We start from the raw sequence: 13,973 nt of genomic DNA on the forward strand, positions 1-13,973 counted from the left end.
GAATGTTGAGAGCTGTTTGGAAGGAGGGGAAAACGTTTGTGGGGAAATCAGATAGGTGAAAAATTTAAAAAGAAGGAGTGAATCAACTCCAAAGCATCCTCCTCCTGCTTTTTTAAATTTGATGGAGGGTGCTGGTGTGTACAAACTTCACAGTTAATGAGAGGAGACTGCACGCAGAGGACCTACCCAGATGTGGAGGGGTGGGTGGTACAAGGGAAAAGATGGCCCTGAGCTGAGTGAAATCTGCAACTTAGAACTGGTGACATTTAGCTATACACCCTCTATCTTCCCTTTCGGTTTTACTCCCCTCCTTTAACCCCCTTCCTCCTCTCCTTCTCTGATTGTTTTAATCCACCTGGAGTACCACCCCAGGAGAGAATAGGAAGTGTGAATGACCATGCATTCTCTTCCCAAGGTCACTGCTAGCTGCTGAAGCTGAACTTAGCCCAGTGAAAGGAAGTGGTGGTTTTTCAGGTTTGGTTTCCAGGGGAGGACTTTGGCACCTCTGTCCTTCAAAGGTTTCCTGGGAAGTGAGGGTAGTGTCCAGGGCAGAGAGAGCTGGGGTCTCTCACCCTCGCTGTGCAGTTCCAGGTCCTGCCCACTCCCACCCTCAGCTCTACGGTGGATCTGGTGAAGGGTTAATGGAAAGTGAGGATGCCTTTGGCCCTGGCACCTCCCCTGCAGTGTCTACTACTCCTGCTCCCAACCTCTCCTGTCTTGACTTCTGTTTCCATAATTCCCCCTCTGGTGAGTGCCCATAAGGAGGAGAGGCCCTTCCATGGTGATTCATGGAATCAGAAGGGTCCTTCAGGTACATTTAATCCATGGCCATGGTTTTATAGAGGAGAAAAGGGAGTCACAGAGGACCTAAGGTATAACAAATGATGGCACTGCCCTTTGAGACTCAGGTCCTTCCCAACAAACATGCAACCGCACCCCATTTTTCCAAGGAAGGGAGAAGAGATGACTAAGCAGGGCCCAGTAGTTCCTGATAACCTCTCCCCACATGGTCCTAGCACCTACCCTCCCCTTCTATCCCATGCCTGCCCTGCGTGACTGAATGACTTAGTACAATTGCACTTGGTTACTCATTTCTAATCACATCCTAGGATCTCATGTCCTCTTGATGGTAAATAAAAGTGAACAGAAGAAGTCACCTAATGACCTGGAACATCAAGTTTATACCTTTCCCAAATCAGAATCAATTTGGTCTAAATCTAGTCAAGTCAGAACCAAGCATTAGCAGATGCCCTGTCCACTTGGCCATTTTCCCCAGTCTCTTAAGGCATAGTGAGTCATTCTCAGGGGCTGGCTTAGCCAAGATGAGTCAGCATCTCCTGTTTGTGTACATGGTCATTACTTTCTCTTTAGAAAAAAAAAGCCCTTGTCTATAGGTGCAATGGGCATTTCAAGTTGAAAAGCATTGACAAAAAATTCCTCCTCTTCAAAAGACATCACCAGGTTTATACAGTGTCTGAAAACCCACCATTCAAGATATTTCTCAGATCAATGACCCTTTATAGAATGTTAGATGAGGCCAAAATAGCATTTTACTAAGTGATAGTCAGTACATCTCAGTGGTTAAGAATTCAGTTTCTGGACTGAGTTCCACTTCTGCTAAGATGAGTAAGCTCTTACTATACCAACGTTACTAAAGATAACAATTATAAGCTCTGAACCAAAAACAAAAAATAGCAAAAACAAAAAAGCCTACCTGAAGGCCCTGGAGAATATACAAAGCAGGCAGAGGGAAAGTGATACTTGGAAGAAGGGAATCATATGAGGTGAGTCTCCTGTTTTTAGTGACTTAGCCTGAAAGCAAGCTGCAGTCAATATCCTGAGGGGTGGCTAAACCTGGTAGAAAACCCACAGTCCTTCTGATCTGAAGAACCAGGGAATAGAGTTTATGGCAACCATAGCTGCTGGAGAATTAGGTGGAAAGGAGAGAAACAGAGAGAAGTTTCAACTTTCATGCGTAAACTCTGCCCAATTTTCTGCCTGACCCCTAATCACCCACATACAGGACAGAATTTAAGCAACCCAGCTAAGGATAAGACAACTGAACTGAGAAAGAGATGGCCCCCCAAAAAACAGAGTTTACAGTTTGAGTCCAACCAAGTTAATTATTTGTTAAAGCAAAAATTTAAAACTCTTTGGGAATACAACAAATCCAGCCTCCACAACATAATAATCACAATATCTGGGACACAACTCAAAATCTCTTGGCATATGAAGAAACAGGAAAACATGACTCATTCTCAAGAGAAAAGAAAATCAACAAAAACCAATCTCAAGGCAAAGATGTTGAGATAATTAGAAAATTACTTTAAAGCAGCAATTTTTACTATGCTGAATGATGAAAATATTGTAAGTCTCTGCAGATAAATAAAAACTACTTTAAAAAGAATCAGTGGTTACCATCACATCAAAAAGACTAAAATACCTAGAAATAAATCTACCTATGGAGGCAAAAGACCTGTACTCCAAAAACTATAAGATGCTGATGAAAGGAATCAAAGATGGCACAAACAGATGGAAAGATATACCATGTTCTTGGATTGGAAACTCAATATTTTCCAAATGACTATACTACCCAAAGCAATTTACAGATTCAATGCAATCCCTATCAAATTACCAATGGCATTTTTCACAGAACTAGAATAAAAAAATCTTAAAATCTGTATGGAAACACAAAAGACCCTGAATAGCCAAAACAATCTTGAGAAAGAAAAACAGAGCTGGAGAAATCAGGCTCCCTGACTTCAGACTGTATATTAAGCTACAGTAATCAAAACAGTATGGTACTGGCACAAAGACAGACTTATACATCAATGGAATAGAAATCCCAGAAATAAACCCATGCACCTATGGTCAATTAATTTATGACAAAGGAAACAAGAACATACAATGGAGAAAATAACAGTCTCTTCAATAAATGGTGCTGGGAAAACTGCACAGCTACATGTAAAAAAAAATGAAATTAGAACATTGTCTAACATCATACACAAAAATAAACTCAAAATGGATTAAAGACCTAAATGTAAGGCCAGATCCTATAAAACTCCTAGAGGAAAACATAGGCAGAACACTCTTTGACATAAATTACAGCAATAGCTTTTTGGATCCACCTCCTAGAGTAATGAAAATAAAAACAAAAATAAACAAATGGGACCTAATGAAACTTAAAAGCTTTTGCACAGCAAAGGAAACCATAAACAAAATGAAAAGACAACTTGAAAGAATGTGAGAAAATATTTGCAAATGATGCAACCAACAAGTGATTAATCTCCAAAATATACAAACAGCTCATGCAGCTCAATATCAAAAAAACAAACAACCCAATCAAAAAAAATGGGAGGAAGATCTAAATAGAGATTTCTCCAAAGACGACATATGGATGGCCAAAAAACACATGAAAAGATTCTCAACATCACTAGTTATTAGAGAAATGCAAATTAAAACTACAATGAGGTATCACCTCACACTGGTCAGAAAGGCCATCAACTAAAAGACTACAAACAATAAATGCTGGAGAGAGAGTGGAGAAAAGGGAGCCCTTCTACACTGTTGATGGGAATGTAAATTGGTACCGCCACTATGGAGAATGGTATGGAGTTTCCTTAAAAAAACTAAAATTAGAGCTACCATATGATCCAGCAACTCCACTCTTGGGCATATATCCAGAAAAGATGAAAGCTCTAATTTGAAAAGATATATGCTTTGGAGGAGGAACCAAGATGGCGGAGTAGAAGGACATGCTCTCACTCCCTCTTGCAGGAACACCAGAATCACAACTAGCTGCTGGACAATCATCGACAGGAAGACACTGGAACTCACCAAAAAAGATACCCCACATGCAGAGACAAAGGAGAAGCCACAATGAGACGGTAGGAGGGGTGCAATCACAGTAAAATCAAATCCCATAACTGGTGGGTGTGTGACTCACAGACTGGTGAACACTTATACCACAGAAGTCCACCCTCTGGAATGAAGGTTCTGAGCCCCATGTCAGGCTTCCCAACCTGGGGGTCCAACAACGGGAGGAGGAATTCCTAGAGAATCAGACTTTGAAGACTAGTGGGAATTGATTGCAGGACTTCGACAGGACTGGGGGAAACAGAGACTCCACTCTTGGAGGGCACACACAAAGTAGTGTGCGCATCGGGACCCAGGGGAAGGATCAGTGACCCCAGGGGAGACTGAACCAGACCTACCTGCTAGTGTTGGAGGGTCTCCTGCAGAGGTGGGGGGTGGCTCTGTTTCACGGTGGGGACAAGGACACTGGCATCAGAAGTTCTGGGAAGTACTCCTTGGCGTGAGCCCTCCCAGAGTCTGTCATTAGACCTGCTGAAGAGCCCAGGTAGGCTCCAGTGTTGGGTTGCCTCAGGCCAAACAACCAATAGGGAGGGAACTCAGCCCCACCCATCAACAGTCAAATGGATTAAAGTTTTACGGAGCTCTGCCCACCAGAGCAATAGTCAGCTCTACCCACCAGCAGTTCCTCCCATCAAACCTTTTAGATAGCCTCACCCACCAGAGGGAAGACAGCAGAAGCAAGAAGAATTACAATCCTGCAGCCTGTGGAACAAGAACCACATTCACAGAAAGATAGACAAGATGAAAACGCAGAGAGCTATATACCAGATGAAGCAACAAGATAAAACCCCAGAAAAACAACTAAATGAAGTGGAGATAGGCAACCTTCCAGAAAAAGAATTCAGAATAATGATAGTGAAGATGATCCAGGACCTCGGAAAAAGAATGGAGGCAAAGATCAAGAAGATGCAAGAAATGTTTAACAAAGACCTAGAAGAATTAAAGAACAAACAAACAGAGATGAACAATACAATAACTGAAAAGAAAATTACACTAGAAGGAGTCAATAGCAGAATAACTGAGGCAGAAGAACGGATAAGTGACCTGGAAGACAGAATGGTGGAATTCACTGCCATGGAACAGAATGAGGAAAAAAGAATGAAAAGAAATGAAGACAGCCTAAGAGACTTCTGGGACAACATTAAATGCAACAACATTCGCATTATAGGGGTCCCAGAAGGAGAAGAGAGAGAGAAAGGACCAGAGAAAATATTTGAAGAGACTATAGTCAAAAATTTCCCTAACATGGGAAAGGAAGTAGCCACCCAAGTCCAGGAAGCGCAGAAAGTCCCATACAGGATAAACCCAAGGAGAAACACGCCGAGACACAGAGTAATCAAAGTGGCAAAAATTAAAGACAAAGAAAAATTATTGAAAGCAGCAAGGGAAAAACGACAAATAACATACAAGGGAACTCCTATAAGGTTAACAGCTGATTTCTCGGCAGAAACTCTACAAGCCAGAAGGGAGTGGCATGATATACTTAAAGTGATGAAAGGGAAGAACCTACAACCAAGATTACTCTACCTGGCAAGGATCTCATTCAGATTCGATGGAGAAATCAAAAGCTTTACAGACAAGCAAAAGCTAAGAGAATTCAGCACCACCAAACCAGCTCTACAACAAATGCTAAAAGAACTTCTCTAAGTGGAAAACACAAGAGAAGAAAAGGACCTACAAAAACAAACCCAAAACAATTAAGAAAATGGTCATAGGAACATACATATCGATAATTACCTTAAACGTGAATGGATTAGATGCTCCAACCAAAAGACACAGGCTTGCTGAATGGATACAAAAACAAGACCTATATATATGCTGTCTACAAGAGACCCACTTCAGACCTAGGGACACAAACAGACTGAAAGTGCAGAGATGGAAAAAGATATTCCATGCAAATGGAAATCAAAAGAAAGCTGGAGTAGCTATACTCATAACAGATAAAATAGACTTTAAAATAAAGAATGTTACAAGAGACAAGGAAGGACACTACATAATGATCAAGGAATCAATCCAAGAAGAAGATATAACAATTATAAATATATATGCACCCAACATAGGAGCACCTCAATACATAAGGCAACTGCTAACAGCTATAAAAGAGGAAATCAACAGTAACACAATAATAGTGGGGGACTTTAACACTTCACTTACACCAATGGACAGATCATCCAAAATGAAAATAAATAAGGAAACAGAAGCTTTAAATAACACAATAGACCAGATAGATTTAACTGATATTTACAGGACATTCCATCCAAAAACAGCAGATTACACTTTCTTCTCAACTGCACACGGAACATTCTCCAGGATAGATCACATCTTGGGTCACAAATCAAGCCTCAGTAAATTTAAGAATATTGAAATCATATCAAGCATCTTTTCTGACCACATCGCTATGAAATTAGAAATGAATTACAGGAAAATAAACGTAAAAACCACAAACACATGGAGGCTAAACAATACTTTACTAAATAACCAAGAGATCACTGAAGAAATCAAAGAGGAAATCAAAAAATACCTAGAGACAAATGACAATGAAAACACGACGATCCAAAACCTATGGGATGCAGCAAAAGCAGTTCTAAGAGGGACGTTTATAGCTATACAAGCCTACCTCAAGAAACAAGAAAAATCTCAAGTAAACAATCTAACCTTACACCTAAAGGAACTAGAGAAAGAAGAACAAACAAAACCCAAAGTTAGTAGAAGGAAAGAAATCATAAAGATCAGAGCAGAAATAAATGAAATAGAAACAAAGAAAACAATAGCAAAGATCAATAAAACTAAAAGCTGGTTCTTGGAGAAGATAAACAAAATTGATAAACCATTAGCCAGACTCCTCAAGAAAAAGAGGGAGAGGACTCAAATCAATAAAATAAGAAATGAAAAAGGAGAAGTTGCAACAGACGCCGCAGAAATACAAAGCATCTCAAGAGACTACTACATGCAACTCTATGCCAATAAAATGGACAACCTGGAAGAAATGGACAAATTCTTAGAAAGGTATAACCCTCCAAGACTGAACCAGGAAGAAATAGAAAATATGAACAGACCGATCACAACTGATGAAATTGAAACTGTGATTGAAAATCTTCCAACAAACAAAAGTCCAGGACCACATGGCTTCACAGGTGAATTCTATCAAACACTTAGAGAAGAGCTAACACCCATCCTTCTCAAACTCTTCCAAAAAATTGCAGAGGATGGAACACTCCCAAACTCATTCTATGAGGCCACCATCACCCTGATACCAAAACCAGACAAACATACTACAAAAAAAGAAAACTACAGACCAATATCACTGATGAATATAGATGCAAAAATCCTCAACAAAATACTAGCAAACAGAATCCAAAAGCACATTAAAAGGATCATACGCCACGATCAAGTGGGATTTATCCCAGGGATGCAAGGATTCTTCAATATACGCAAATCAATCAATGTGATACACCATATTAACAAATTGAAGAATAAAAACCATATGATCATCTCAATAGATGCAGAAAAGCTTTTGACAAAATTCAACACCCATTTATGATAAAAACTCTCTGGAAAGTGGGCATAGAGGGAAACTACCTCAACATAGTAAAGGCCATATATGACAAAACCACAGCAAATATCATTCTCAATGGTGAAAAACTGAAAGCATTTCCTCTAAGATCAGGAAAGAGACAAGGATGTCCACTCTCACCACTATTATTCAACATAGTTTTGGAAGCCCTAGCCACAGCATTCAGAGAAGAAAAAGAAATAAAAGATACAAATTGGAAAAGAAGAAGTAAAACTGTCACTGTTTGCAGATGACATGAGAGTATACATAGATAATCCTAAAGATGTCACCAGAAAACGACTAGAGCTAATCAATAAATTTGATAAAGTTGTAGGATACAAAATTAATGCACAGAAATCTCTGGCATTCCTATACACTAATGATGAAAAATCTGAAAGAGAAATTATGGAAACACTTCCATTTACCATTGCAACAAAAATAATAAAATACCTAGGAATAAACCTACCTAGAGAGACAAAAGACCTGTATGCAGAAAACTATAAGACACTGTTGAAAGAAATTAAGGATGATACCAACAGATGGAGAGATATACCATGTTCTTGGATTGGAAGAATCAATATTGTGAAAATGACTATACTACCCAAAGCAATCTACAGATTCAATGAAATCCCTATCAAATTACCAATGGCATTTTTTTTTTAAGTATTCCCTCTTCCTCACAGCTGCAGCAAAGCAGAGGTTCTTCTTTTTTTTTTTTTAATTTATTTATTTATTTATTTATTTTTGGCTGTGTTGGGTCTTTGTTTCTGTGTGAGGGCTTTCCCTAGTTGTGGCAAGCGGGGGCCACTCTTCATCACGGTGCACGGGCCTCTCACTATCGTGGCCTCTCTTGTTGCGGAACACAGGCTCCAGACGCCCAGGCTCAATAGCTGTGGCTCACGGCCCTAGTTGCTCCGCGGCATGTGGGATCTTCCCAGACCAGGGCTCGAACCCGTGTCCCCTGCATTGGCAGGCAGATTCTCAACCACTGCGCCACCAGGGAAGCCCACCAATGGCATTTTTTACAGAACTAGATCAAATTATCTTAAAATTTGTATGGAGACACAAAAGACCCCGAATAGCCAAAGCAGTCTTGAGGGGAAAAAACGTAACTGGAGGAATCAGGCTCCCTGACTTCAGACTATACTACAAAGCTACAGTAATCAAGGCAATATGGTACTGGCACAAAAACAGAAACATAGATCAATGGAACAAGATAGAAAGCCCAGAGGTAAACCCACGCACCTATGGTCAACTAAACTATGAGAAAGGAGGCAAAGATATACAGTAGAGAAAAGACAGTCTCTTCAATAAGTGGTGCTGGGAAAACTGGACAGCTACATGTAAAAGAATGAAATTAGAACACTCCCTAACACCATACACAAAAATAAACTCAAAACGGATTCAAGACCTAAATGTAGGACCAGACACTATCAAACTCTTAGAGGAAAACATAGGAAGAACACTCTTTGACATAAATCACAGCAAGATCTTTTTTGATCCACCTCCTAGAGTAATGGAAATAAAAAACAAAAGTAAACAAATGGGACCTAATGAAACTTCAAAGCTTTTGCACAGCAAAGGGAACCATAAACAAGACGAAAAGACAACCCTCAGAATGTGAGAAAATATTTGTAAATGAATCAACGGACAAAGGTTTAATCTCCAAAATATATAAACAGCTCATGCAGCTCAACATTAAAGAAACAAACAACCCAATCCAAAAATGGGCAGAAGACCTAAATAGACATTTCTCAAAGAAGACATACAGACGGCCAAGAAGCACATGAAAAGATGTTCAACATCACTAATTATTAGGGAAATGCAAATCAAAACTACAATGAGGTATTACCTCACACCAGTTAGAATGGGCATCATCAGAAAATCTACAAACAACAAATGCTGGAGAGGGTGCGGAGAAAAGGGAACCCTCTTGCACTGTTGGTGGGAATGTAAATTGATACAGCCACTATGGAGAACATTATGGAGGTTCCTTAAAAAACTAAAAATAGAATTACCATATGATCCAGCAATCCCACTACTGGGCATATACCCAGACAAAACCATAATTCAAAAAGACACATGTACCCCAATGTTCATTGCAGCACTCTTTACATTAACCAAGATATGGAAGCAACCTAAATATCCATCAACAGATGAATGGATAAAGAAGTTGTGGTACATATATACAATGGAATATTACTCAGCCATAAAAAAGAATGAAATAATGCCATTTGGAGCAACATGGATGGACCTAGAGATTATCATACTAAGAGAAGTAAGTCAGAGAAAGACAAATATCATATGATATCACTTATATGTGGAATGTAAAAACAGTGATTCCACATATGAACTTATTTACCAAACAGAAACAGACTCACAGACGAAGAAAATAAACTTATGGTTACCAAAGGGGGAGAGAGATAAATTGGGAGTTTGGGATTAAAATATATACACTACTATATATAAATAGATAATCAACAAGGACCTACAGTATAGCACAGGGAACTCTACTCAATATTCTGTAACAACCTATATCAGAAAAGAATCTGAAAAAGAATAGATATATGTATAACTGAAAAAAATAAAAACAGTGTAAACAGAAAAAATAAAATCTCTGTTCTTAAAAAAAAGAATCAATGGAAATTCTAGAACTGAAAAATGCAATATCTAAAATTTTAAAATTAACTTATGGGCTTATCAACAGAACGAAGAAAACAGAGGAAAGAGTCAGTGAATTTAAAGAGAGATCAACATAAAATATCCAATGTGAAGAGTAGAGAGAAAAGTGATAGAGCCTGTAGGATAATATCAAGAGACTTAACACACATGCAATTGGAGTCCTAGAAAGAGAAGAGAGATGAAATAGGGTAGAAAAAAATATTTGAAGAAATAATGACCAAATAATCCACAAATTTGGTGAAAGACATAAATTTGCACACCTAAGAATCTTACAAACCTCAAGCAGGTTAACTAAAATAAAACCATGTCAAAGAATATTAGAGTCAACCTGCTGGAAATCAGTGACAAAGAGAAAATCTTGAAAGCACACAGAGAAAAGAAACATATTACAAAGAGGGCAATAATGATTCAAATGACCACTGATTTCTCATGTCAGAAAGAGTGGAGGCCAGTAGACACTGGATGAACATCTTGCAAGTGCTGAAAGAAAAAAAAAAAACAAAAAAGCTGTGAGCCCGGAATTCTATAGCCAGCAAAAAATATACATCAAATATTCAGACAAATCAAGATTTTTTCATATAAAAGAAAACTAAAAGAATTTGTCACCAGCAGAGCTGCACTAAAGAAATGCTAAAGGAAGTTCTTCAGGCTGAAGAGAAATGATACCAGATGAAAATATGGATCATTAGGAAGGAATTAAGACCATCAAAAATCACGAATATCTATAAAAGACTCCTTAAACTTTCTTTCAAACATATTTGACTATTCAAAGCAAAAATTATAATACTGCATTTATAACTTTTGTAGCTGTATATGTCAGATAAAGGAAATCTTATATGTCAGATGTCATATAAAAGAAATGGGGGGGGGGATAATTGTTGTTTACTACAACAAAATAATTCTGCAAGGAAGAGTCTTGTATGTATATTTTTGCCAACTTTTGTAGGAATATCTAGAAAATGTAGAATTGCTGGATAAGAGAATATACACAATTGCAATCTTGATTGATTATGTCAAACTGTCTCCCAGAAGATGACTAGTTGATACATCTACCAGTATTATTGATAGCCCATTTACCTACCCTCAATAACCCAAGGTTTTAATCTAGCTTTAAAATGTTTGCCAATCTAACAGGTGAAACATGGTAAATCATTTTTGATTTAATCTCTTATCTTTTAGTTACCATTAAGTTTGTCAGCCATTTTTATTTCTTTTCTGAGAACTGTCCTATATCTTATTAATATGTGAAACAAAGAAAACTAGTCTTTATCTACATATGTGCTGCAAATGTTTCCCCTCACTCTGTCATCTGCCTTTTGACTTCTTTTTCATACAAAATATTTAAATTTTCAGATAGCCAAGGTTAAAGTGAAGTTCTTAAAAGGTCAAATTCATGAAAATTTCATTTTATGGTTTCTAAGGTTTTGTCCAAACTTAGAAAGATCTCTACTTCATGACTCATTTTAAAATCACCCATGTTTCCTTCTAACATTTTTATTATTTCAATTTTTACCTTTAGGTAATTGTACTAAGAGGAATATAGATTAAGAATTAAGGACAATAACTGAAATAGAGGGTAAAAAAATAAAAATAATCAATGAAACTAAGAGCTGGTTCTTTGAAAAGATAAACAAAATTGATAAACCTTTAGCCAGATTTATCAAGATAAAAAGAGAGAGGGCTTAAATCAATAAAATCAGAAATTAAAAAGACGTTACAACTGACACCACAGAAATACAAATGATCATAAGAAACTATCACAAACAACTATACGCCAACAAAATGGGCAACCTAGAAGAAACAAATTCTAAGACAAATTCCTAGAAATGTATGATCTCCCAAGACTGAACCAGGAAGAAACAGAAAATATGAACAGACCAATTAGCAGTAATGAAATTGAATCAGTCATTGTTTTTTTAAAAAAAACTCCCAGTAAACAAAAGTCCAGGACCAGACAGTTTCACAGTTGAATTCTACCAAATATTTAGAGAAGAGTTAACACCTATCCTTCTCAAACTATTCAAAAATACTGCAGAGGAAGGAACACTTTTAAACTCATTCTACAAGGCCAGCATCACCCCAATACCAAAACCAGACAAAGATATCACAAAAACCTAAAGTTACAGGCCAATATTACTGATGAACATAGATGCAAAAATTCTCAACAAAATATTAGCAAACCAAATCCAACAATACATTAAAAGGATCATACACCACAATCAAGTGGGATTTATCACAGGAATGCAAGGATTTTTCAATATATGCAAATCAATCAATGTGATACACCACATCAACAAACTGAAGAATAAATACTATATGATCATTTCAATAGATGCAAAGAAAGATAAAAAGCTTTTGAGTGGATAAATTCAACAACCATTTATGATAAAAACTCTCCAGAAAGTGGGCATAGAGTGAACATACCTCAATATAATAAAGGCCATATATGACAAACCCACAGCTAACAACATACTCAATGGTGAAAAGCTAAAAGCATTTCCTCTTAGATCAGGAACAAGACAAAGATGCCCACTCTGGCCACTTCTATTCAAAATAGTATTGGAAGTCCTAGCCAGAGCAATCAGATAAGAAAAAGAAATGAAAGGAATCCAAATTGGAAAAGAAGAGGTAAAACTGTCACTGTTTGCAGATGACATGATACTATACATAGAAAATCCTAAAGACGCAACCAGAAAACTACTAGATCTTATCAATGAACTTGGTAAAGTTGCAGGATACAAAATTAATATACAGAAATCTGTTGCATTTCTATAAACTAACAATGAACTATCAGAAAGAGAAATTAAGGAAACAATCCCACTTACCATTGCATCAAAAAGAATAAAATGCCTAGGAATAAACGTACCTAAGGAGGTAAAAGAACTGTAAGATGCTGATAAAAGAAATTGAAGACAACACAAACAGATGGAAAGATATACTGTGTTCATGGATTGGAAGCATTAATATTGTTAAAATGACCATACTACCCAATGCAATCTACAATCCTTATCAAAATACCAATGTCATTTTTCACAGAGCTAGAATAAATAATTTTTAAAATCTGTATGGAAACACAGAAGACCCCAAATAGCCAAAACAATCTTGAGAAAGAAGAAAAGAGCTGGAGGTATCACACTCCCTGATTTCAGACTGTACTACAAATCTACAGTAATCAAAACAGTATGGTACAGGCACAAAAACAGACACACAGATCAAGGGAACAGAATAGAGAGCCCAGAAATAAACCCACCCACTTATGGTCAATGAATCCATGACAAAAGGAGGCAAGAATATACAGTGGAGAAAAGACAGTCTCTTCAATACATGGTGCTGGGAAAACCGGACAGCTACATCTAAAAGAATGAAATTAGAACATTCTCTAACACCATACACAAAAATAAACTCAAAATGGATTAAAGACCTAAATGAAAGATCAGAAACCATAAAACTCCTAGAAGAAAACATAGTCAGAACACCCTTTAACATAAGTCATAGCAATATTTTTTTGGATCTGTCTCTGAAAGCAAAGGAAACAAAAGCAAAAGCAAACAAATGGAACCTCATTAAACTTGAAACTACCAACGAAAGGAAACCACCGACAAAATGAAACGACAACCTACTGAATGGGACAAAATATTTGCAAATGACATGACTGTTAAGGGGTTAATATCAAAAATATATAAACAGCTCATACAACTCGACATCAAAAAAAGAAAAAACTGTTTTAAAAAATGGGCAGAAGGGGGTCACATGATCAAGGCCAATATGGCCACTGCTGCTGCTGAGCACAGAGGTGCCCTGTGCCCCCAGACTGACAGACGGACAGACAGACATGTAAACCCCAGACTGAAGCACATATAAT

General features: G+C 37.5%; 1 protein-coding gene across 1 annotated transcript in view; it reads left to right on the forward strand.

Annotated features, from left to right (window-relative positions):
* SIGLEC15 (sialic acid binding Ig like lectin 15) overlaps positions 1–13,973 on the forward strand; it is an 82,986-nt gene that overhangs the window by 34,483 nt on the left and 34,530 nt on the right. The window lies entirely within an intron of this gene.

Source organism: Eschrichtius robustus, chromosome 14 (genome assembly GCF_028021215.1).
Source record: "Eschrichtius robustus isolate mEscRob2 chromosome 14, mEscRob2.pri, whole genome shotgun sequence".
In the NCBI taxonomy this organism is placed as follows: Eukaryota; Metazoa; Chordata; class Mammalia; order Artiodactyla; family Eschrichtiidae; genus Eschrichtius; species Eschrichtius robustus.